The sequence below is a fragment of the Juglans regia genome, chromosome 7, assembly GCF_001411555.2.
Source record: "Juglans regia cultivar Chandler chromosome 7, Walnut 2.0, whole genome shotgun sequence".
In the NCBI taxonomy this organism is placed as follows: Eukaryota; Viridiplantae; Streptophyta; class Magnoliopsida; order Fagales; family Juglandaceae; genus Juglans; species Juglans regia.
Window position 1 is genome coordinate 26,025,360 of NC_049907.1, and position 27,642 is coordinate 26,053,001.

The window sequence follows — 27,642 nt, forward strand, 5'->3', positions numbered from 1 at the left end:
AGAGAGAGAGAGAGTTGTAGCCTCAGAAACGACGGTGTTTTGGAAACTCAATGTCGGGGTTGTCCTAATTCAAATATCCCATAAATACCTATATAATAATAATTATAATACTGATAATAAAATAATGATGATGATGATGATGATGATTACCTAGACTGAATGCATATCAATCGAATCCACGCACCAGACAATATCATATCGTGTGACTACTGCAATATTGGCATGGCTGCATTGGTAGGAGGAAAGGCCATGTTAATGTCCAAAAACGTACAGCTCGGAAGGGAAGAAAGATCCATTCTCGAGATGTGCTGAGGTGGGCTGGACCTCGATCGGTGTTGTTTGAAACTCCCTGCAGTGATCCGGTACGGCTATAAGGTGTCGGTGCGTACATCCATGGCGATGAACAATATTTAAATGCAGAGAAAATAAGAAGATAAACACACAGATTTACGTGGTTCGGTACTAGGCCTACGTCCATGCGGATTTGGGGAAGGGAGATTCCACTATAATATACTTGTTTACAGTCTCTCGTAGCCTCTCATTTCTCACTGTACAATATGAGTCGGAGGTCTATATGCTGGAGAAGATATTCTCTTAGGAGCTCTCTGTCCTGAGGTTGAAGAAGAAGTCCAAGCCAAAAGAAAAGTCGGAAGCAGCCCCAAAGTCCCTAAAACCATAGGCACCCTGCCCCTTTTATCTGACTCTTTCCATGCGTGCACCTCGATAGTGGTAGGGGATGTCTGCTTTGAGTGTCTGACCCCCTCTCCCTTTTCCACTTTCTCCAAACACCTCCATGTCTCTTGACACCCTGACCCCCTAGTCCCTTCTTGTCCCCTCTCCTTCTCTCATATCTTTGTCTTCTAGTGATGACCCTTTGATGGGCTGGGTCTTTAAAATCACTTTGGGCTCGGTGTATTTTACTCCCTCACAGTTGCTTGCAATTCTTAAGGGCAATTTGTTCCAAAGAAGACCTTGATAATCTTTATAGGTAAAATATGCAATCGGCTTGATTCGCCTCCGTCCGTAGAGAAATAAATTCTGAGAGCTGGCCTTGGTCATCCGTTCCTCTTGTGTTAAGCAGTAAAGATTTCTAAGCGCGGGATTAGGCGGGAGATGGGCTCGATCACGCAAGATGCGTAAGACACGAGTATGTCATTGCGAGAAAAGCGAGAGGTAGGCTGGACCGCATGAAGCGCGTAGGGTGCAAGGAAATTGCTCGGCTAGGTAAGTGGGAGGTAGGCTCGACCGCATGGAGCGCGTAGCTCGGCTCTGGCGAGATATGCTCGACTGCATGGAGCAGGTACTAAAATTGGCTAGGTAGACACTTGGGAGGCCGGGTTTTCCATGACCTTTCTCACCTGTTGACTTTTATCAAAATGGTAAAAAGGGGCGAGTAGTTTGCAAGACTGGACCTACCCTAAGCCTTGTCGAAAGGTGTACGTTCTCTCGGCCTTTTTGTTTTTTATGATGTTGGCAAACTTTTCTTTTTCGATGTGAATTGCGGTTAATGTTAGAGTGTACTTGTTGTAACCCGTGCGAGGTGGTCAGGGAGCCTGTCAACCTTTTGGGTCCACTTTAGGCAGTTGTGGAGCTCAGAGCCACGTTAACTCTTAAGGCTCGTTCCCGAAGGTAACCCACTAGCAGCGGTTATGGCACGAGCATGAACACTCGGCATCTACTGGTGGAGTTGTTTTCTCAAAAGTAATGTGGGGCAATCGAAGACTGAACCCTCACTTCGCTGTGAGGTAGGCTGGGCCGCCTTAAGGTTGGGCTGCCTTAAGGCTGGACTCGCTTGTTGACTCACGAGAAAGTAAGTAGAAGATGTCCTATCAAGCTATGTTGTCTCGAAAGTAATGTCAGGCGGTCGAAAGATTGAACCCACACTTCGTCATGAGACAGGTTGGGCCGCCCTAAGGCCAGACTCGCCAGTTGACCCTCACGAGAAGGTAAGTAGAAGATGCTACAAAAGCCAAACCTGTTAATGCAAATATTTCCCATACAAAAGTGCGAAATTCGCAAACCTGAGCTGTCTTGCTAGGGTGTGGTGAAGGTCTGAGGTGATATCCATTTGGTGTTCTATTGTTGGAGATGACATTCTGTTGTTGGAGATTTCGTTGCTGGAGGTTTAGTTGATGGGGATTCCATTGATGGAGATTCTATCTTCAGGTAGCCGAAGGCTGACCTGCACTCCTTCGCTACAGGGATAGAGTAGCCTTAGGCATTACACTCATCTCTTTCGCCTTGCGGGGAGGTAACTTGTTGATAGAGATTTCGTTGATGAAGATTTCGCTGGTGGAGATTTAGTCTTCGGGTATCCGAAGACTGACCCACACTCCACCGCGAGAGGGATAGAGCAGCCTTAGGCATTACACTCATCCCTTTTGTCTCGTGGGGAGGTAAGTTGCTGATGGAGATTTCCTTGATGTAGATTTCATTGGTGGAGATTCTGTCTTTGGATAGCCGAAGGCTGACTTGCACTCCTCCAAGAGAAGGATAAAGCAACCTTAGGCATTACACTCATTCCTTACGCTTCGTGGGGAGGTAAGTTGTTGATGGAGATTTCATTGATGTAGATTCCATTGGTGGAGATTTTGTCTTCAAGTAACTAAAGGCTTACCCGCGCTCCTCCGCGATGTGGATAGAGTAGCCTTAGGCATTACACTCATCCCTTTGCTTGGTGGGGAGGTAAGTTTTCGGACAGCGATGTGGCTGATCCGCTTTTCACCATGTTGTTGCCACCCTCATTCCTCGGTGTAACATTCGGGCGATCGAAGGACTAGACCCACACTCCATCGGGGAGAGGTCGGGATGTCTCAAGCCAACCCGCCCCTTTAGTCCCTGAGAAGGTAACTTTTTCGAATAGTTGCGAGACTGGTCTGCTCTTCACTGTAATGGGGGTCAGGGTAGGTATTCGAGCAACCCGGAGGCTGGAGCCGCTCTCCTCCGAGGGAGGAATGAGGCAGCCTCTGGCTCGGCCCACCCTTTCTGGTCCCTCCAGGAGATAGGGAAGGTAGGCAACTTCGGGTAGTTTGGGACTGGACCCGCTTCAGCCCATTGACGTCGTAGGGAAGGTAAGTCTTTACCTTCGGGTAGCTGAGGACTGACCCACACTCTACTGTAGGAGGGATAAGGCAACCTTTAGGCCTACCTTTCCCTCCAGTATCCTGGGGGGAGGTAATTCGGACAGCGATGTGGCTGATCTACTCCTTCATCGTGATGGGGGTCGGGGTAAGTGTTCGGGCCACCAGGGGGTAGGACCTGCTCTCCTGGATCAGGAGGTTGAGCCATAGGGAGGTAAGTTGTTCAGACAGTTTGGGATTGGACCCAGTCCTGCCCGTTGACATCGTAGGGAAGGATAAGTTTGGGTCAGGCTGGCGCTGAACCCACACTTCATCGCGGCGGATGTCAGGGTAAGCCTTGGAGCTGCCAGGGGGGCTGGACCCCGCAGTCCATCATGGAAGGGGTAGAGCAGCCTTAGGCATTATTACACTCATCCATTTTGTCCCATGGGAGATACGTTGTTTGGACAGTTTGTCACTGGACCCACTCCCGCTTGTTGACTCTCACAAGGAAGGTAAGTCTTCGTCTTCGGGTAGCCGAAGGCTGACCCACTTTTCTTCGCGAGATGGATAGAGCAGCCTCTGGCATGACTCGTCCTTTGGTGCCTCGCGAGAAGGTAAGTAGTTGATGGAGATTCTATGTCAAGTCGTACATCTAGTGTTTCGCACTATAGAAAATAATCATGTTAGGGAAAACAAAATCCACATAAGTTTTGAATGAGACAAATCAGAGTGCTTAGCTGTTATGATTGATTTTTGCCCGCTGTTGTTTGGCTCCAACTTGACCAAAATTGTCCATTGCCGTTAGCCATTTCCTCTCTTCCTTGCTCCTCGTTTTCATTTCCATTTCCATTTTTTTTTCTCTATTCTTTTTTTTTTGCTCACTGCTGTATGCCAGCTACTTGACCAAAATTGCCTAATGTTGTTTGCCATTTATTTTCTTCTCTTTTTTTTTTGGCAACCTGTGCAGATGAGTCCTGAGCAAATGAGGAGCAGGCAGTTGAATCTTTGGCCTTGGGCATTGGCTGAGGAGATTGGCTGTGGGCATTGGTTGAGTTGTCACTAAATGAGAAGACTGGCTAGCCGAGGAGACTAAGCAACAAGCCCATGGTCGTGGAGGGGAGGTCGTGGCATCTTATCCATGGTGCATGGCGGACGTGTAATGGCCATGTAGTCCTGCCCGTTGAGCAAGGTTGGTGTGTAATGATCATGTAGTCCTGCCTAAGCATGGCCAACTTGTAGTGGACCTCGACCGTTGAATGTTCTGGCCGAGGAGTTCCTGCCCATGGTGCATGGCTGATGTGTAGTGGCCATTGGCCGTGGAATGTTCTGGCCGAGGAGTTCCTGCCCGTGGTGCATGGCCGATGAGTAGTGGACCTCGACTGTGAGTTGGCCGAGGAGAGGAGGCTGTGGTGCATGGCCGACGAGTGGTGGACCTCGGTTGTGAGCTGGCCGAGGATAGGAGGCTGTGGAGTCCGTGCACTGGGGCGTGGCTTCAAGCCACTGTTGCCCACCGTGTGGTCGTGGGTTCAAAGGTGGCGTTCAGGCAGGGCAGAACACCCCTGCTGTCCACAGGGTGGCTGCTGGTACCCCTACTGTGCCACGACGCAACGTGCATGGGGCCACGAGATGAGGTCCCAGCCATGAGGGGCGGTTGTGGACCACCCCAAAGGGGACAGACGATGCTGGCAGCTCAACAGGTGACAACTACCATTCTTGTGCTGTGCCACGACAGGGCAGTGGCGCTTCCAATTACTCGTTACTGTGTGCTGTCATGCATGGCCATCGGTGGCTGCTTTCTTACTGTCGTGGTCGTGGGTTTCTCCGATGGAGACAGACGGCGCTGAGGGTCCAAGTGGCGACCGCTGGCGTCAAAATGAGGGGCTCATGGCTGGGCGAATCTGCATGTCCATCTACTCCGTTGCACATGGCGTGCATTTCGTATGCAGCCTCCGTGGGGATGGTCGGGAACCACTCCGGAGGAGTCAGACGATGTTGATGGCCTATATGGCGGCTGCCGGCGCTGCCCCTACTCCGTACCACAGGGGGCCGTGGCATCTTGGGTGCACGGCGTGCGCCCATTAGACTCATGTTCTTGCCACTGTGCGTGCCATGTACGTGTAGTGTAATGTGCATAGTGGCCTATCGAGTGTTTGTCATGCACAGTGCATTAAAGTGCATTAAAGTGCACAGTACTAACCCACGCACTCTCCCATCTTTCTGTAGTAGTGTTTACTTAAAAGCACAGGTAGTGGTGGGCGCTATTTGAGCTCAAGTGGCTGGGGAGTCTAGGATCCCAGCCCTACACGTAGGATATAAATAGTATTCAAGTGCACTGCACTTTTAATCTCCTCTTTCCTACAATAGTATTTTTCAAAAAAATAAAAGTGGAAAGGCTAAAGATTCTTATTTTGAAAACAATCTTGATCCCACAAACGGCGTCACTTTTAAGTCATAGCGAGCTATGACTTAAGTCAGGGACTACCCAGCCTCCCAGGTGTCCGAATAGTGACTACCCGGCCAACTTTTGTATGCGCTCTATGCGGTCGAGTCTACCTCCAGCTTACCTAGCAGAGCTATGTGCTTGCACCATACGCGCTCCATATGGTCGAGTTTACCTCCTGCTTATCTCGCCATGACGTACTCTCGCCTTACACATCTTGTGCGGTCGAGCCCATCTCCCGCCTAATCCCGTGCTTGGAAATCTTTACTACTTAACATAAGAGAAATGGATGACCAAGGCCAGTTCCTAAAATTTATTTCTCTACGAATGGAGGTGGATCAAGTCGATTGCATATTTTACCTTTAAAGATTTTCAAGAGATGGGCTCGACCGCACAAGATGTGTAAGGCGAGAGTACGTCATGGCGAGATACACCGGGCCCAAAGATATTTTAAAGACCCAACCCATCAAAAGGCCATCACTAGATGACAAAGATATGAGAGTTGGAGAGGGGACAAGAAGGGACTAGGGGGTGAGGGTGTCAGGAGAAAATGGGAAAGGGAGAGGGGGTCAGACACGCAAAGTAGACATCCTTCACCACTATCGAGGTACATGCATGAAGAGGGTCAGATAAAAGGGGCATGGTGCTTACGGTTTCAGGGACTTTGGGGCTGCTTCTAACTTTTCTTTTGGCTTCGACTTCTTCTTCAACTTCAGGACAGAGAGCTCCAGAGAGAATATCTTCTCCAACATATCGATCTCCAGCTCTTATTGTACAACGAGAAATAAGTGGGTATGAGAGACTGTAGACAAGCATATTATAATGGAATTTTCCCTCTCTAAACCCCCGTGGATATGGGCCTAGTGCCAAACCACGTAAATCTGTGTGTTCATTTGTTCTTATTTTCTCTGCATTTAAATATTGTTCACCGTCATTGATATACGCATCGACACCATACAGCCAAACTGGATCACTACTAGGGCTCCAAACAATACCGATCGAGGCCTAACCCACCTCAGTGCGTCTTGGGATTGGATTTCTCTGCCCTTTTGGATTGTGCCTTTTTGGGCGTTAACAGGCCAAGCATACGATTTTTTCTTTGATATTATTCCCATATCACTATACTTTATTCTTTGCATTTAGATATTCCCAAGAAATCACTTAAGTAGTGTTTGGAGGAAGTGATTCCAAAGGAACCATGACGCAATGTGAAACAATTTATCTATTGATCTTCCTACGCAAGATATGTATCCCAAAACATTCCTTATTAAACTTGACATGACATAAGATTTGTAGTGGAGAATTACGCGAAAAGATTCTCAAGAGAGATACTTCCATATGACCTTCAATCTCATTGCACCAAAAGCTAATACATTTATATTAGCATTAATTCCAAAAGTAGATTCGATCTATAGCTTGTACGCATTGGCTAATGTGACTTTCATATTATCTATCCATATATAGTCAGAAACATATATAATTAATGAGATATCATATCGTTCAAAACTTCAAACCCCTAAGAGAATCAGAGCGAGAATATGGTAGATACTTGCTCCATAATCCCCCCCCCCCTCTTTTGTCGAGAAAGCGAGAACATGATAGATACTTGCCCCATAATGTCCCCCCTCTTTTGCGGAGTGATGAAGCACCACTAAGTAACAGCGAGAATACGCATCTTATATTAAGAAATCAATACTTGTATGAGTTTTGCATTTGATAATTGCATCTCGTAGTTGGCCAAAATGGGAGATATTAAAATAGATCATTGACAACTAGCCAAAATTGAAGCAATATGAGTGATTTTTACTACATAATCCACTACAAGAATTATGGCCTTTTGCGGCACTTTAAGTTGTTGCCAAAACTACTAAATGTCCCGCAAAAATAAATGTGTGTCCATTAATTTTTGTGTCAAGGAGAACGGTAATATTGCGTCTCAAAGCTATCTATTGCGTCGCTTTATAATTGGTTGCAAGTAATTGACTTTTGCGGCGAATATAGTAAGATGTTCTGCCGCAAAAAGCCATCACAACGGCCATTGTAGGTTTTGCAATAAGTATTTGCTGCAATTTAATTGGTCATTAATTCTTTATTGCGGCAACAAATATCGCCGAAATACATATTTGCTACCAAACAAAAAGCCAACACAATGGTTATTTTGTTGCTGCAAATAAATATTAATGACCAAAAAATTTTTTCCGACAAGTAATGATTACCGAAATTAGTTTGTTACAAAATAGAAATAATAGTATTGAAACAAAATACATAAAAAAACAATTACACATCTTACATTATATTACAATTCATAAAGCAATTACACAAAGTATCTGCTTTATATTCTAAACAATTACATTATATTACAATGTATAAAGAAATTACATTATATTCTAAGTGGGCAACTAGTTGGAGGATCTGATTCTTCACTTCTCAAGTACTTAAGCTAAAGATCAAACTTTGTTTTTTTTTGGGAGAGGAAAATAACTTCATTGCAAATAGGCACAAAAGGCCTTAAGAGTGCTTACAAGAAAGAGCATCAATGTAAACATCATTATCAATAAAATAAGAAACTCCTTGCCACCACAATTGCATATCAGAAATGAACCAAGCATGCCTTGCTAGGTGGTGAGTTGCTGCATCAACCATATGGACCACATTGGATCTTACATTGCATGAATGTGAGCATAAGTCTTCTAATTTCAGCAATCACAGTTCTCATAGCTGAACAAGGCTCGGCAACACTGTTTATCTACACCACTAAATGAAAGCAATCACTTTCTATAAGTAGGTTATGAATACCAATCTGAAGACAGAATTGCAAACCTCTCAAAACTGCCACAGCCTCCACATTTTCTAGTTCTAATAATTCCTCTTCTACTTTGCTAAGAGTCATGATCACATCACCACAAGCATTACGAAGTATAGCTCCAAATCTAGTTTTATTGCAGTCAAAGAAGAGTGCCCCATCTACATTTAGCTTAAACCAGTCTGGTGGAGGTGGACTTCACCTATTGTTCTGATTCTTGACAGTAGCTTGCTATTGAAGACCTGTAGACAGAATACCCTTCAAGGAAAGAGCTTAACTTAAAACTTGTTGAGGAGGCAGATTAATACTTTCATGAATCATCTTATTCCTTAAATACCAGAACCCTCATGCCATGAGGAAGAAATTTGTTAAACTTTCAATAGACTCTATAGAATTAATCTCCATAGCAGTAAGCATAAAAGATATGAAGGATTCCACTTTCTGTAAAGCAACAAATTTGTTCACCATAATTGATGTATAGCTAGACAAAAAATAGAGCATGGGCTAAATCTTCCATCGTTTGATCATAGAAACAGCAAGATCCATCCACCATTACCCTTTTTCTAAGAATGTTAGACTTTGTGGGAAGAATCTCTTTGCATGCCCTCCATGCAAAAATTCTGACTTTGTGAGGAATTTTTAGTTTCCACAAAGCCTTCCAAAACTTCTTATTAGAGGCCTTAGATGATGCCTCCCCTATATTTTTGGGAACTAACCCCTTGAGAAGCATGTATGCACTTCGAACACTGAAAACAGTACTCCTTTCTTGCTCCCAAATCCCACTTGTCTGGCATATTAGAAAAATTGGGTTGAATCCTCAGCACTGCCTCAACAATTTTTGAATTGAAGAGAGTCTTGATCTTAGACATATTCCACCAATGTGTATTGCTGTCAACTAAAGAAGAAACTTGATTATCCAATTCAACTAGAGCATTATTGTACTGGTTGCAATAAACAGATGCTTCCTTACTTAGTTCTCCAAAGCCAGGAATCCGAGGGTCCTTCAGGATATGGATACTTCTATCATTACCCACACTCCATCTCCAAGTTTTGAGTAACTGATTCTTAGCCTCCCATATCCCTCTCCAAGCAAAAGAGGGTGAACTACCTAGAGGAGCCTCATATAGAGTAGAATTAGAGAAGTACTGTAACACCCCGTCCCAGAGGGCCCGGAGAGTTAACTCTTATTCCTCAAAAATATCTCCAATAATTAATAATAAATAAACAAAAACTCCATAGAATACTTAACTTATTTGTTCGATCCAAAAATCCGTATCCTTCCACATAAATACTAAACAAAAACCTCAATATAACAAATAACATCTCCACAAAGATCCAAATTAATCATAACTTGACGTACCAAAATAACCGCTAGAGATAAAACTACTAAATATGATCCTCCAAAATACTCGTACCCATAGCACTCATTCATCTATGATCATCAGACTGTTCCAATACTTCATATTATTGTTCTCCAGCCAGACCATAAAAATATCTGAAAAATGTTATGGAGATAAGGGGTGAGTTATCAACAATTCATTAAGCAGTGAACATATGCTAGTATGTAAATACGAGCATTTTCACAGAGTTCAGAATGCAAAAATAAAACATTTCAGTTTTCAATATGCATATCTCAAAAATACATATTATCATAAATCCAGAGCGATATTTCAAATATTTCATATTCAAAAAATAACTTTTCATATTTAAAGACTCATTTGGCACAACATGACTGAACATCTTCGTCTTATCCAATCATAATAGAACAGAGGCCATGTTTAACCCCCGTGGTAGGGTTGTGCATTCTGCGGAAAGCCAAGCAGAACATAAATCACAATGAATATCAAAGCGATTCCACTCAGAACAAAAATCCACTATTATATCCCGTGGTAGGGTCAGAGGTCACTATTGTATCACGTGACAGGGCTAGAGGTCACTATTGTATCTCGTGACTGGGTCAGAGGTCACTATTATATCCTGTGACTGGGCCACATATCAGAAAAATTAGAATCGAAATCACCATATCAAAATCAGAGTCATAACAGAATCAGAAAGTCATGCTAAAGGTTTTTCAGATACCAAATCATATGGTGACAGAATACTGAAATTTAGATCATTTCACATTTTCCAAAACAGATTCAGAACATCTTCACATCACATGAGCCAAAATAAGCTCATGTCTACACTAGTCATGCCAGAAAATATCTTATTCTTATAAAGAATTTCATGAGTAATGCAGAACAAATAATTGAGATCGTTTCAAATTTCTTTTTATAACAAAACATGCATATTTTTCAAAATTGACCTCAATTCATTTTATTTTTATGCAAAGTCTAGCATAGGAACCCCGCTTACCTGGACTTCTTAGCCTTTCAAAAATTTTCTCAACAATGCCGGACAATTATTAATCGTCACCTATAAGGTAATTACGTAAATTTACATAAATTTTTAATCAATCTCGTATTTCGATATTCAAGTCTAAAACTTCTAAAATAATCCATTTTTAATTCCTCAAACCCAAAATTCTCATTATATCTGAAATACCAACATCACTTTCTAAACTCATCAATATCCAACATATTACTGTGACTAAAACATTAAATTCCAACTTATTTACAATTGAGATCTTACTATAATTTATAAAACTAAAATAACATAACTATATTGAGATCATCATAAGTAGAAAATCATACTTTTATTTAAATAAAAAATATTCTTTTAAAAGGATTTAAAATTAAGATTTTTCACTTGCCGATCACTTCAAAAATTCATTAGTATTTACATAAAAAATATTCCGTTAAAATATCAGTCTCTTACAAAAACCAATTTAAGAATATAAATCCACACCTACATAATATACTCATTGATTTCAAACCCAAAGTACATAATATAAACTCATTAAATTGAACACCTGAAACAATAACTTTGGAGGAATACTATAAGGGAAAAAAAGTAATAGTACTTCCTACTATATGGTTAACGTAATGAAAAAATATAGATAGAAGCCACTATTGCAAGCATCCATTTTGCACACACGATGTGGCATCATGTAGACCACACATCTCCCCAAATGAATGTTGGGAATAATCAACTAGAAGCAGCCACGCAGTGAGTGCAAAGTGTGCACTGCTATAGTGGTTTCTCTCTAGCATTACTCTAACATAATTACATATATATATATATATATGTATACACCTTATAATGAACTACTAGGAAACAGAAAACAAAAACGCAATAACAGTGTTGCGGCAACACTTACCGCGAGATGGAGGCACGACAGCGTGGAGCTGGCGGTTGACAACGGAGGATGTGGGGTGGCGCCTGTTCACTGGCTAAGAGAGGAAGAGAGAGCGACGAGCAAGAGAGGCACACAGTGAGAGAATGAGGGAGAGACCGAGAGAACGGAGACACCAACAAGAAATGGCTTGAGCTTACCGAGGAACTTGAGGTGGCGTGAGGTGGACTGGGGTGATGGGACGTCCTCCTCGGCAGTTTCTGTGGGGGCACAGTGCGGTGGAGCTTTCGGTGGAGGGTGATTTCAGCGGCTCAAGGTGGCTGGACATGCTCTGTTTTTGGATACCAAAACAGAGCAGTCTGAGGCTTGCAGTAGTGGCTACGGGGCGTTGGACTGCAGCTCCGTGTGGCTGGACAAGGTGGTGAGGTCTGGATAGAGGTTCACAGTGGAGAGTGGATGAGTTGTGCGGCAGCAACGAGTGGGTTCAGTGGGTGATGGAGGCTGAGGCGTGAAAAGAAAATAGCGGTAATGAAACTTGCTAGCGCAGTGGAGAAGGGATCTCGGTTTGGCCTTCTGTGAAGATGAGGACGAGCAGCACTTAGTCTAGGGTTGATGTTGCTTCACATATATATATATATATATATATATATATACAATAAATAGGAAATAGATCAAACCTAAATAAAAGGGAAGAAGAGCGTGCATGAAAATGGAAACAGCTTGAAGCCGTGCAATGAGAAGTTTGGACAACGCTTCCACGGGCTGGGCTCTTAAGTCTAAAAAAAAAAAATATTTGGCCCACGTCTTGGATCTTGTATGAGATTATTGCATGACTTTTACCTTTAAGTCTCGGGCCTCGACTCAACCTAAAAAAAATACACTTGTCCCTTAAAGTTTCCGATTAAACCTCCACTTGGTCCATTAAAAGATTTTAAACCTAATTATCAAACCTATTGAATTATTATATTCCGCCAAAAACATCTTAGGCCCAAACTCTCTCCAAAAAAAGAATTTACTCATAATCCCAAATGATTTTTCATAAATATAAACCAAAAAATTTTGTAAAGCGGCTTGGCTGGGCTGGGTGTTACAAGTACCTAGCACTGTAAACCTTGTAGAACAAGCCATCCTTGTACTGCAGTAGCCTTCAACTTTGTTTAGCTAGCATAGCCATATTGAAGGTTTCCAAGTCTTTGAACCCTAAAGCTCCAACAGCTTTAAGTTTGCACGTGTTATGCCAGCTAACCCAATGGATCTTTCTTTCCTCCTTCTTCTGTCCCCACCAGTAACTTGCCATCATTCCTTCAAGGTCAACACATAACTTATGAGGGAGTTTGAAACAACTCATGGCATAAGATGGAATAACTAAAGCCACTTCTTTCAGCAACACCTCTCTTCCCCCTTGAGAAAATATATTGTCTTTCCAACCTTGTAGTTTCAACCATACTTTGTGCCTAATCTCAGCAAATGCAGTCATCTTTGATTTACAGATCAATGGTGGTAAGCCAATGCTGTCATCTTTGATTTACCAATCACTGGTGGTAAGCCTAGCTACTTGTCATGTTGTTGTACTTGTGAATTACCCCTCAATATTCTGACTAAACACCGTGGCAGTTTTGTCTTGGTTAATCAGCTGACATGAAGCATCCCCATATGTTTTCAAGAGCTCAAGTAATCTGTGATTAATCTCAACATTAGCAGTACAGAAAATGGGGCCCCTCGACAGACTTTTATACCAGGGATTGAGTTTCAAATAGCTGCTCTCCTAAGCAAACCAATTAAACCTTCTGTGCACATCAGAAATAGATAAGGAGAGATGGGATCTCCTTGTCTCAAGCCTCTAGAAGGAATTATATTTACAAAAGGTGCTCCATTAATAAGAACTGAAAATGAGGCACTTTTAATACATTTCATAACAAGTTTGATTAACTTTTCATGGAAACCAAGCTTGAACATTACTGCTTCAAGAAAGGGTCATTCCACCCTATCATAAGCTTTACTCATGTCCAGCTATATAGACGTATAACCCTTTTTACCCCTCTTTTTCCTTTTTAAAAAATGAAGAACCTCATAGGCTACCAGGAAAGAAGGCAGATTGGGTTTTTGATATAACAGCAGGTAAGACATATTTGATCCTATTAGCAATGAATTTAGATATCAGCTTGTATAATACATTACAGAGGCTAATAGGTCTAAAGTGATTGACTTTAATAGGATCCTTTTTCTTGGGGACTAAGGTAATATAAGTATGGTTAAAAACTTTTGCGAATTCACCAGAGTTTAGAGCATGAAGGACAACAGTAGAGATAGAATTACCAATTTGAGGCCAATACTGTTGAAAGAATAAAGGGGGCATTCCATTAGGTCCTAGGGCCTTTGAAGGATGCATTTCTTTCAAAGCTCTATTGACTTCATCTACAGAATATGGTTTAATAAAGTCTGCATTCATCTCCACTATGATTTTGTTAATGTTATCAAGCACATAAGGTACATTTCGAGTACCTGCAGAGGAAAACAAAGAAGTGAAATGGTTAATTATAAGGTTGTCATAGTGCTCTCCTTCATGCCAATTTCCTCCTTCATCCATGAGTTTAATGATCATGTTCTTATTTTGTCCTTGAGATGCTTTAGCATGAAAGAACTTTGTATTTTGATCACCCTTAGCTAACCACAGGGCTCGAGATCTCTGCTTCCACATCACTTCTTCCCTACCTAACTATTTATGAACTTCTTCAAATGCTGCATTAACTTCCTTAGACTTTAGTTCAAGGGGGTCCTTTTGTCGCACTAGCTTAAGATTATGTCTGGCTTTTTGTAGATTAGATTGTACTCTACCAAATTGACATTTATTCCATTGTTGCAATTTAGCAAAACAACAAGCGATACTCGACATAACATCCTTTAAGCATGATTGATTACTATGCAGGTTCCAAGAACTATTCACAATCTTGTTACATCCCTATTCCCCTAACCACATAGCCTTAAAACTAAAAGGTTTTGTTCTTGGTCTTCTTGGTTGGACACCCATAATATCTACTCACAGTGGTAAGTGATCTTAATAAGAGGAAAAATCATGAAATACAACAGCTCTTTCAAGCATGTTGCACCAGGATATATTCTCCAAAATCTATCCAACCTTTCAGATACCAGAGCTGAGTCCTCCCTTTTATTACACCATGTGTATCTAGGGCCACTAAATCCTAGATCCTTTAGGTTGCAATCAGATAATAACTCACAAAAATCTAACTTTTGCTGAGCAGGTCTATTGCTCCCTCCCCATTTTTCTCCCAGGTAAGGATCTCATTAAAATCACCAAATACAAGCCAAGGGTCTGAATTACCTCTAAGCATCCCTCTTATAAGATTCCAAGTTTCTATTCTTCGAGAGGCCTTAGGTTGGCCATAAATACCAGTTAAAAACCATTGGTTTGAATCTTCCTTTACCCCGTGCAATAATATGAGAAGAAGAGTAACTAATTACTTCTAACTTAACTTCTTTTTTCCATAAAAGTGCCAATCCACCACTAAGGCTCGAGGCATCAACTGTTAAACAATTTGCATACTTTAACTTTACTCTATATAGTTCCATTTTAGCAGCTCTAAGTTTTGTAGGGATCTTCTCTTCTGATTAAATCAGCAAGAGTTCAAATACCTCGAGGGTTCCCAAGCCCTCGGGTATTCTAGCTTAGGATCCTCATGGGGCTCGATGGGGCTGAAGATCAGCCACCACCGAATCAATTGGAGTAATACCATCTATTTCCTCACCCAATTTCCCCTTATTTTTCAGCCTTTTAGACACTCTAGGGACCTCCACTCCAGAGATTGAAGCAGGGGCCCTTTTAGCACCACTTTGAGAATCAAATTTAAGTTTGTCATGCATACGAGGATGTTTGAGCCATTTCAATTTACATGAACCAGTGACCTATTGTTGGATTACATCCAAAGCATCTTTTGTCCTACCAACTTGAGTCTCAAACCCAGCTTCTCTGCAAATAGGTATCTTTTGAAACTCCTTTCTTTATCAGAAATTACCCAACAGAGATCAGAACCCAGATTTTTTGCCTCATGATAAACTAAAAATAATTGCTGGAGAGATCTAACTTGATTTGGATTGGCCCCATGGTGTAATTGCTCAAAAACATACTCAGAATTTGAATGATCAGTTGAAACTTCCATATGAAAGTTACTCTCAGATTCACCAGAGGCCTGACCCTCAAATTGCACTCGTGGGCTTTGTTGATCATGTCGTTGGTGGAAACGACTCAGACCAAGACAATCTGATCCCCCTGCATGGAGCCAAGGACCATAGGGAAATTCAGAGACTTTTAATGAATTCATAGCCTCCTCCCAAAGATCACAGTCACGATGACTAGGTCCAATCAAACCACAGAGATAACACAGATTAGGAAGACATTCATAAGTGAAATTCACCCAGACTGTCTTAGGAGCTCTCTGTCCTGAAGTTAAAGAAGAAGTCCAAGCCAAAAGAAAATTCGGAAGCAACCCCAAAGTCCCTGAAACCGTTGGCACCCTGCCCCTTTTATCTGACTATTTCCATGCGTGCACCTCAGTAGTGGTGAGGGATGTTTGCTTTGAGTATCTGACCCCCTCTCCCTTTCCCACTTTCTCCGGACACCTCCATGTCTCCTAACACCCTGACCCTCTAGTCCCTTCTTGTCCCCTCTCATTCTCTCATATCTTTGTCTTCTAGTGATGACCCTTTGATGGGCTGGGTCTTTAAAATCACTTTGGGCTCGGTTTATTTTACTCCCTCACAGTTGTCTGCGATTCTTAAGGGCAATTTGTTCCAAATAAGACCTTGATAATCTTTATAGGTAAAATATGCAATCTACTTGATCCGCCTCCGTCCGTAGAGAAATAAATTCTGAGAGCTAGCCCTAGTCATTCGTTCTTCTGGCGTTAAGTAGTAAAGATTTCTGAGCACAGAATTAGGCAGGAGATGGGCTCGATCGAGCAAAATGCAATAGGCATGAGTACGTCATGGAGAGAAAAGCGAAAGGTAGGCTCAACCACATGGAGTGTATAGGGTGCAAGCACGTAGCTCGGCTAGGTAAGTAGGAGGTAGGCTCAACCGCATGGAGTGCGTAGCTCGGCTTTGGCGAGATAAGCTAGACCGCATGGAGTGGGTATGAAAATTGGCCAGGTAGACACTTGGGAGGCCAGGTTGTCCCTGACCTTTCTCGCTTCTTGACTTTTATCAAAATGGTAAAAAGGGGCGAGTAGTTTGCAAGACTAGACTTTGCGGGAAGGTAAGTTGTTGATGGTGATTTCATTGATATAGATTCTGTTGGTGGAGATTCTGTCTTCGAGTAGCCGAAGGCTAACCCGCACTCCTCCGCGAGAGGGATAGAGCAGCCTTAGGCATTACATTACACTCATCCCTTTGCCTTGTGGGGAGGTAAGTTGTCGGACAGCGATGTGGCTGGTCCGCTTTTTACCATGCTATTTCCACCCTCATTCCTTGATGTAGCATTTGGGCAGTCGAAGGACCCGACCCACACTCCATCGGGGAGAGGTCGGGATGTCTCAAGCCAACCCGCCCCTTTAGTCCCCGAGAAGGTAACTTTTCAGACAATCGCGAGACTGGTATGCTCTTCACTGGGATGGGGAGCAGGGTAGGTATTTGAGCAACCCGGAGGCTAGACCCGCTTTCCTCCGTGCCTTCTGGTCCCGCGGGGAGGTAGGCCACTTCAGGTAGTTTGGGACTACACCCATTTTCGCCCGTTGGCGTCACAAGGAAGGTAAGTCTTTACCTTCGGGTAGGTAAGGACTGACCAGCACTCTGTTGTAGGAGGGATAAGGCAACCTTTAGGCCTACCTTTGCTTCCGGTACCCTATGGGGAGGGAATTTGGACAGCGGTGTGGCTGGTCTAATCCTTCATCGTGATGGAGGTCGGGGTAAGTGTTCAGGCCACCAGGGGGCAGGACCCGCACTCCCGCATGAAGAGGTTGAGCAATAGGGAGGTAAGCTGTTCAGAGAGTTTAAGATTGGACCCAGTCCTGCCGGTTGACATCGCAAGGAAGGGTAAGTTTGGGTCAGGCTAGCGCTAAACCCACACTTCGTCGTGACGAAGGCCAGGGTAAGCCTTTAGGATGCCGAGGGGGCTGGACTCACACTCCATCGCGAGAGGGGTAAAGCAGCCTTAGGAATTATCGTCATCCCTATGGTCCCGCGAGAGGTACATTGTTCTGGCAGTTTGTCACTAGACCCACTCCCGGTTGTTGACTCTCATGAGGAAGGTAAGTCTCCATCTTCTGGTAGTTGAAGACTGACCCACACTTCGCCGCAAGAGGGATAAGGCAGACCTACCTTTCCATTTGGTACCCTATGGGAGGTAATTCGGACAACGATGTGGCTGGTCTGCTCTTTCACCGTGATGACAGTTGGGATAAGTTGTTCGAGCCTCTGGGGTGGTAGGACCCGCTTTCCCGGACGAGGAGGTTGAGTCGCCTGTTCACCTATCATCCTTCATTGGGAGGTAAGCTGTTCAGCCAGTTTGGGACTAGACGCACTCCCGCTCGTTGACATCGTAGGGAATGGTAAGTTTGGGTCAGGTTGGTGCTGAGCCCATATTTTATTGCGGCGCAGGTCAGGGTAAGTCTTCAAGCTGCCTGGGGGGCTGGACCTGCACTCCATGGCGGGAAGGGTAGAGTAGCCTTAGGTATTACACTCATCCATTTTGTCCCGCGGGAAGTACGTTGTTTGGGCAGTCTATCATTAGACCCGCTCCCTCTTGTTGACCCTCACGAGGAAGGTTAGTCTTCGTCTTTGAGTAGTCGAAGGCTAACCCGCATTTCTTCGTGAGAGGGATAGAGTAGCCTCTGGCATGACTCGTCCCTTTGGTGCCTCGCAAGGAGGTAAGTAGTTGACAAAGATTCTATGTCGAGCCGTATAGCTAGTGTTTTGCACTACCGAAAATAATCATGTTAGGGAAAACAAAATCCACATAAGTTTTGAATGAGACAAATTGGAGTGCTTAGCTGCTATGACCGATTTTTGCCCGCTGTTGTTTGCCTCCGACTTGACCAAAATTGTCCACTGCCGTTAGCCATTTCCTTTCTTCCTTGCTCCTCGTTTTCATTTCCATTTCCGTTTTTCTTTCTTTTTCTCTCTCTTTTTTTTTTTTTTTTGCCCATTGCTGTTTGCCAACTACTTGACCAAAATTGCATGATGTTGTTTGCCATTTCTTTTCTTCCTCGCTCCTCATTTTTATTTTCTTCTTCTTCTTCCTTTTTTTTTGTAACCCGTGTAGATGAGTCTCGAGCAGATGAAGAGATGGCGGTTGAATCTCTGGCCATGGGAACTGGCTAAGGAGATTGGATGTGCGCATTGGTTGAGTTGTCACTGGTTGAGAAGACTGGCTAGCCTAGGAGACTAAGCTACGAGCCCATGGTCATGGAGGGGAGGCCGTGGCATCTTGTCCGTGGTCCATGGCTGACGTGTAGTGGTCATGTAGTCCTACCCGTTGAGCATGGCCGATGTGTAATGGCCATGTAGTCCTGCCTAAGCATGGCCAGCATGTAGTGGACCTCGACCATGGAATGTTCTGGCCGAGGAGTTCTTGCCAGTGGTGCATGGTCGAGGCGTAGTGGACCTCAACTGTGAGCTGGCCGAGGAGAGGAGGCCGTGGAGCATGGCTAACGAGTGGTGGACCTCAGTTGTGAGCTAGACAAGGACAGGAGGCCGTGGAGTCCATACACTAGGGTGTGGCTTCAAGCCACCGTTGCTCACCGTGTGGTTGTGGGTTCAAAGGTGGTGTTCAGGCAAGGCAGAACATGCTGGCGGTCCACAGGGTGGCCGCTAGTACCCCTACAGTGCCACGACTCAACGTGCATGGGGCCATGCGGTGAGGTCCTCACCGTGAGGGGCGGTCGTGGACCATTCTCATGCTGCACCATGGCAGGGCCGTGGCGCTCCCAGTTGGCCACTATTGTGTGCTGTCGTGCATGGCCACGGGCTTCGTTGCACTGTGGCGTGCGTGCTGTGGCTTCGTTGCACAATGCTTGCTGTCATGGTTGTGGGTTTCTCCGATGGAGACAGGCGGCACTGACGGTCCAAGTGATGACCATTGGCATGAAAATGAGGGGCTCACAGTTGGGCGGAGCTGCATGTCCATGGGCTTTGTTTCACGTGGCTTGCATTCCTTACGCTGCCTTCGTGGGGGTGGTCGAGAACCACTCCTGAGGAGTCAGACAACGCTGACGACCTACATGGTGGCTGCTGGCGCTAGCCCTACGCCTTACCATGGGGGGTCGTGGCATCTTGGGTGCACGACGTGCACCCATTACACTCCTATGCTTGGCACTGTGCATGCCATGCACGTGCAGTGTAATGTGCATAGTGGCCTATTGAGTGTTTGTCATGCACAGTGCATTAAAGTGCACAGTACTAACCCATGTACTCTCCCATCTTTCTATAGTAGTGTTTTACTTAAAAGCACAAGTAGTGGTGGGCGCTATTTGAGCTCAAGTTGCCGGAGAGTCTGGGACCCAAGCCCTACATGTAGGATATAAAAAGTATTCAAGTGTAGTGCACTTTTAATCTCCCATTTCCTACAATAGTATTTTTCATAAAAAATAAAAGTGGAAAGGCTAAAGATGCTTATTTGGAAAACAATCTCGATCCCACAGACGGCGCCACTGTTAAGTCATAGCGAGCTATGACTTATGTCAAGGACTGCCCTGCCTCCCAGGTGTTTGAATAGTGACTACTGGGCCAACTTTTGTATGCGCTCTATGCAGTCGAGCCTACCTCTCGCTTACCTAGCCGAGCTACGTGCTCACACCATACGTGCTCCATATGGTCGAGCCTACCTCCCGCTTATCTCGCCATGACGTACTATCGCCTTACAAATCTTGTGCAGTCGAGCCCATCTCTCCTCTAATCCCGTGCTTGGAAATCTTTACTGCTTAACGTAAGAGGAATGGATGACCAGGGCCAACTCTTGGAATTTATTCTTCTACGAATGGAGGTGGATCAGATCGATTGCATATTTTCCCTTTAAAGATTCTCAAGGTCTTCTTAGGAACAAATTTCTCTTAAGAATTGCGGGCAACTGTGAGGGAGTAAAATACACCAGGCCCAAAGTTATTTTAAAGACCCAGCCCATCAAAAGGTCATCACTAGTTGACAAAGATATGAGAGTTGGAGAGGGGACAAAAAGGGACTAGGGGGTGAGGGTGTCAGGAGAAAGTGGGAAAGGGAGAGGGGGTCAGACACGCAAAGCAGACATCCTTCACCACTATCGAGGTACATGCATGAAGAGGGTCAGATAAAAGGGAAATGGTGCTTACAGTTTCAGGGACTTTGGGGCTGCTTCTAACTTTTCTTTTGGCTTTGACTTCTTCTTCAACCTCCGGACAGAGAGCTCCAGAGAGAATATATTCTCTAACATATTGATTTCCAGCTCTTATTGTACAGTGAGAAATAAGTGAGTACAAGAGACTGTAAACAAATATATTATAGTAGAATTTTCCCTCTCTAAACCATCGTGGATGTGGGTCAAGTGTCGAACCACACAAATCTGTGTGTTCATCTATTCTTATTTTCTCTGCATTTAAAGACTGTTGACTGCCATGGATATACGGACCGATACCATACAGTCACACTGGATCACTACTGTGACTCCAAACAACACCGATCGAGGCCTAGCCCACCTCAGAGCGTCCTGAGAATGGATCTCTCTGCCCTTTTGGATTGTGCCTTTTTGGGCGTTAACAGGCCAAGCATTCGATTTTTTCTTTGATATTATTCCCATATCACTATACTTTATTCTTTGCATTTAGATATTCCCAAGAAATCACTTAAATAGTGTTTGGAGGAAGTGATTCCAAAGGAACCATGACGCAATGTGAAACAATTTATCTATTGATCCTCCTATGCAAGATACGTATCCTAAAACATTCCTTATTAAACTTGACATGACATAAGATTTGTAGTGGAGAATTACGCGAAAATATTCTCAAGAGAGATACTTCCATATGACCTTCAATCTCATTGCACCAAAAGCTAATACAATTATATTAGCATTAATTCCAAAGGTTTCTATACCAGCTGTGAGTGCGTTAATACAGATCCTCTTGAGCCGTGCGTCCCTGCCGATTACTGCATCACATCACAGGTTTCTATACCAGCTGTGAGTGCGTTAATACGTACTCCACAGTTGTTGTGGCCCCACGTATTCTACATGTCACAATTGTTGTGTCTCACGTAGTGTATGCTCCATAGTTGTTGTGGCCCCATACTTCATGCTCCACAATTGTTGTGGCCCCATGATTTATTTGTTTGTGCCACACTTGCTGTGGACACACATAACATAAAGTGTGGCTCTATCGGCGTAAGTCTCTGGCGCACTCCGGTGACCAGCTAATTAGGCCCCATTCGTAACTTGTTGACTATACTTCATCAACCTAGGAAATTTCACACCTATTTAGACACTCCAGTGTGAACAAAGGAGTTCCACTAGGATATTACCACATCCTAGCGCTTAGGGTCGTGATTGACATGAATAATTTAAATGGCATACATGACATTTCGTAACGTGACGTAACATGAACTTGACATAAAATACAGAAGTCCTGACGTAACATAACGTGACATGAACTAAGACGACAGACATGACATACTTCGAGACATAATTGTAACAGAAAATATTTTATAACATGGCATACATGTAACATGCAACATTTCGTAACATGGCATACCATATAATAGACAACATTTCTTAACATGGCGTAACATGTGACAGTTAATATTATGTGACATGAAATATATGTAACAGATGACATACTTAACTTAACATGACATACTTGCAATGTATAGCAATACGTGACAGAATATCTTATGTAACAGATGAATAATTTGACAGAATAAATTCTGTGTAACAGATAAATATGTAATGACTTGGCATGACACATATGATAACATGCATACATACAATTTAGTTCCCTTACTGATCACTTATACACATTAAACTGATAGTAAGTTAAAATCTAACTTACCTCGGTCTTCGTGCTTCTAGACAAAACTCAAGTGCGAATACGAGAAACTGAAAATAGTGATTCTAAAATTTAGAACTTAATCACTAATAATTAGAAATATGGAAAAATATCAACTTAGAGTAAAATTACCATTTTATCCTCTACATGTAGGAAAATGACTATTTTAACCCTAACTTAAGGATTTTGCATCCTAACTCCAAAAATCACCAAAATAGATTTTTTCCTAAGTTCAAATATCAATTCAGAAAAATTTAAAACTAAACACAACCATCAAAACTCTATATGGCCGAAACTTATAAGGCTATTTCCTTTGATTTTGTTGTAATTCTTTCAAATTTCAAAACTCATGATTAAACCAAAATTTTTCTTGTACTATACTCATAACATATTCTTAAGAATAATCATGTTTTTAATCATGAACAAAAGTCATCAAAATCACTAAAACCATACTTGAACTTTTTGGTTTTTCTTCTAAGTTCAAAACAGAATTTTGTTTCTAACTTGTTTTGATCAACCTCTTGATCCATGACTTATAAAGAATTGATCTTCAAACCAAAACATCACATGGTTTAGAAAAGTGTCCTAAAACAGATCCAAGCTTCAAACTCAAGATCACATGGTTAAACATCACCCAAAACATAAATTTAGCCTAACCAAATATCTCAATGCATAAAATTTCACTTTGGCCTAACCAAATATCTCAATGCATAAAATTTCATATCTTCGAAACTAACATCAAATATCTTCAAAATAATATTCTAACATGTATATAAGATGCTTAGGATCTTCCAATAAAAATATCAAAGCCATTGGAATAAGATTAAACCATAAAAGATTTAAACTTTCTCAAAACAGAAACTGTTTTTCCTCTTCCAGTTTCTAAGTTTCTAGACCTAAGAAAATATTTCACCAAAACTTTTAATCATGCAACAAATCCTCAACCAATAATCATATACACATGTTAACAGTACTCCATAAAAATTTCGGACCAAGATCTATTCATTAGCTTGGTCAAAAACTCCAAAATATAACACACTCTCCAGTTTATCGCCCAGAATGACCTTTCTGAGATCTAAACAACTTTTGACCAATAAAATGATCTCCAAATGGAACGAAAAAGATATCCACGTAAACTAGACTCCACAAGAAACAACTTTCATGAAGGAAAATTTGTGAGAAAACACTTACAAAAGCTTTGAAACAGGCGTTCAAAAGAGGGACTGAAAACTGTCCGAGAGTGTCTTTTGTGTTCTATGAAGGAAAAGTGTAAATGAGAGTTACTTTTCGTGGGAAGTGGACTGGAGAGCCTCTTACACAAGTTATGGAAAGTGATAGGACTGAAAGGAAGCTTGAGTGTTGCCCTTTTCTTCTCGTAAAAATCAGTCCAAGATCTTTTCTCAAAGTGGAGTGTAAGACTGAAAGAGTGAGGTGGCCCTTTAGCTTTGTACTTCAAAAACCTTCTAGGCCCTTCTTGTAAAGATCTGGCCAGCAAAGTTGGTGTACAAAACTTAGCCATGAAGCAATGCTCATGGTGACCAATTTCGTGGACCTTAATGGGGCTAAACCGAATGGGCCTAAATTTTGGGGTTTAAAAAGGGTTTGGGTTGCTATCAAGCGCAAATCCAATATCACTTGACCCAATTAATTTTTCAAGATTAACAAGGTTAGATAATGATGTTCTAACACAAATTTGAAGGATTAATAGTATGTGGAAGTGATTTAATCAAGTGATTAAACACAATGTTAAAAATCTGATTAGAAAATATTTAAAGGCCAACTTTAGGGTTTTGGGGAAACCGTTTAGGGTTCCGATTTCAACAATGTTTTTGAGCTTTCAATTGGATTCCCACCATTTAGGGTTTTACTAGGATTGAAGCCCTCTTTGATCTGGCACAATTTGGTTGAGCAGATGAAACAAAGTTTTGCTTAAGTGGCATGATTTCACAGATTGATTCCTTCAAATCCATCAAACGCTCCTCATGGTGCCAAGTGTCTAATATTATTCACTAGGTGTGGCTAAGATTTTGCCAAGTGTCCAAATAAAATTTTGCTAATCTAATTCGGACATTCCACACTGTGATTTTGAAATACTGCAATTGGTAAGCTTACTGAGATTACTATTCACTCCGAAAAAGTGAATCATAAACTTAACACTAAAAATTCCTAAATATTCATATTAACCTACAATGAAAATCTTTCACTGAAATTCAACCACGAAGTGCCCCTAAAAATAATTTCACAATTTCAAACAGACTTTTCGTCCGGAATTATGAAAATAGGCTATTGCGCAATAAAATCCTAAATAATCCACTGAGTCTAATGGCGTAGACCATAATGCATTCTGACACTTCTAACCACCTCAAATAAATAAAACTCATATTTCTAGCACCATAGTGAGTGATAACACTGACTATGTTGACAGACTAAAACCTACGCGATTGGTCGATTCGTAAAAACTTATGGAGTTTTTACGAGATTCCTAAAATCAATAGAAATTCCACCAATGAATTTCTAGCGGCCTGTTACAAAAGCTATCTATTGCATCGCTTTTATAATTGGTTGCAAGTAATTGACTTTTGCGGCGAATATAGTAAGATGTTCTGCCGCAAAAAGCCATCACAACGGCCATTGTAGGTTTTGCAATAAGTATTTGCTGCAATTTAATTGGTCATTAATTCTTTTTTGCGGCAACAAATATCGCCGAAATACACATTTGCTACCAAACAAAAAGCCAACACAATGGTTATTTTGTTGCTGCAAATAAATATTAATGACCAAAAAATTTTTTCGACAAGTAATGATTACTGAAATTAGTTTGTTACAAAATAGAAAAAATAGTATTGAAACAATTCATAAAGCAATTACACAAAGTACTTGCTTTATATTCTAAGCAATTACATTATATTACAATGCATAAAGAAATTACATTATATTCGTGTGCAACTAGTTGGAGGATCTGATTCTTCTGTTCTCAAGTACTTAATCTAAAGATCAAACCTTTTTTTTTTTTTGGGAGAGGAAAATAACTTCATTGCAAATAGGCACAAAAGGCCTTAAGAGTACTTACAAGAAAGAGCATCGATGCAAACAACATTATCGATAAAATAAGAAATGCCATGCCACCACAATTGCATATCAGAAGTGAACCAAGCATGCCTTGCTAGGTGGTGAGTTGTTGCATCAACCATACGGAAACCATGTTGGATCTTACATTGCATGAATGTGAGCATAAGTCTTCTAATTTCAGCAATCATAGTTCTCATAGTTGAACAAGGCTCGGCAACACTGTTTATCTCCACCACTAAATGAAAGCAATCACTTTCTATAAGTAGGTTATGAATACCAATATGAAGACAGAATTGCAGACCTATCAAAACTGCCATAGCCTCCACATTTTCTGGTTCTAAGAATTCCTCTTCTACTTTGCTAAGAGCCATGATCACATCACCACAAGCATTACGAAGTATAGCTCCAATTCCAGATTTATTGCAGTCAAAGAAGAGTGCCCCATCTACATTTAGCTTAAACCAGTCTGGTGGAGGTGGACTTTGCCTATAGTTCTTGACAGTAGCTTGCTATTGGAGACCTGTAGGCAGAATACCCTTCAAGGAAAGAGCATAGCTTAAAACTTGTTAATGAGGCAGATTAATACTTTCACGAATCATCTTATTCCTTAAATACCAGAACCCTCATGCCATGGGGATGAAATCTATTAAACTTTCAATAGACTCTCTAGAATTAATCTCCATAGCAGTAACCATATAAAAGATCTGAAGGATTCCACTTTCTGTAAAGCAACAAATTTGTTCACCATAATTGATGTATAGCTGGACAAAAAATAGAGCATGGGCTAAATCTTCCATCGTTTGATCACAGAAACATCAAGAGCCATCCACCATTACCCTTTTTCAGAGAAGGTTAGATTTTGTGGGAAGAATCTCTTTGCATGCCCTTCATGCAAAAATTCTGACTTTGTGGGGAATTTTCAGTTTCCACAAAGCCTTCCAAAACTTCTTATTAGAGGCCCTAGATGATGTCTCCCCTGAATTTGTTGTAACTAACCCCTTGAAAAACCTGTATGCACTTCGAACATTGAAAACACCACTCCTTTCATGCTCCCAAACTTGTCTGGCTCATTCGAAAAATTGGGTTGAATCCTTAGCACTGCCTCAACAATTTTTGAATTGAAGAGAGTCTTGACCTTAGACATATTACACCAATGTGCATTGCAGTCAACTAAAGAAGAAACTTGATTATCCAATTTAGCTAGAGCATTATTGTACTGGTTGCAATAAACATATACTTCCTTACTTAGTTCTCGAAAACCAGCTTTGAGTAATAGATTATTAGCCTCCGATATCCCTCTCCAAGCAAAAGAGGGTGAACTACCTAGAGGAGCCTCATATAGAGTAGAATTAGAGAAGTACCTACCACTGTAAACCTTGTAGAACAAGCCATCCTTGCACTACAGTAGCCTCAACCTTTGTTTAGCTAGCATAGCCATATTGAAGGTTTCCAAGTCTTTGGACCCACCTCCAACAGCTTTACGTTTGCACATGTTATGCCAGCTAACCCAATGGACCTTTCTTTCCTCCTTCTTCTGTCCCCACCAGTAACTTGCCATCATTCCTTCAAGGTCAACACATAACTTATGAGGAAGTTTGAAACAACTCATGGCATAAGATGGAATAACTAAAGCCACTTCTTTCAGCAACACCTCCCTTCCCCCTTGAGAAAATATATTGCCTTTCCAACCTTGTAGTTTCAACCATACTTTGTGCCTAATCTCAGCAAATGCAGTCATCTTTGATTTACCGATGAATGGTGGTAAGCCAATTCTGTCATCTTTGATTTACCGATCAATGGTGGTAAGCCAATGCTGTCATCTTTGATTTACCAATCAATGGTAGTAAGCCTAGGTACTTGTCATGGTGTTGTACTTGTGAATTACCCCTCAATATTCTGACTAAACACCGTGGCAGTTTTGTATTGGTTAATCAGCTGACCTAAAGCATCCCCATATGTTTTCAAGAGCTCAAGTAATCTGTGATTAATCTCAATATTAGCAGTACAGAAAATGG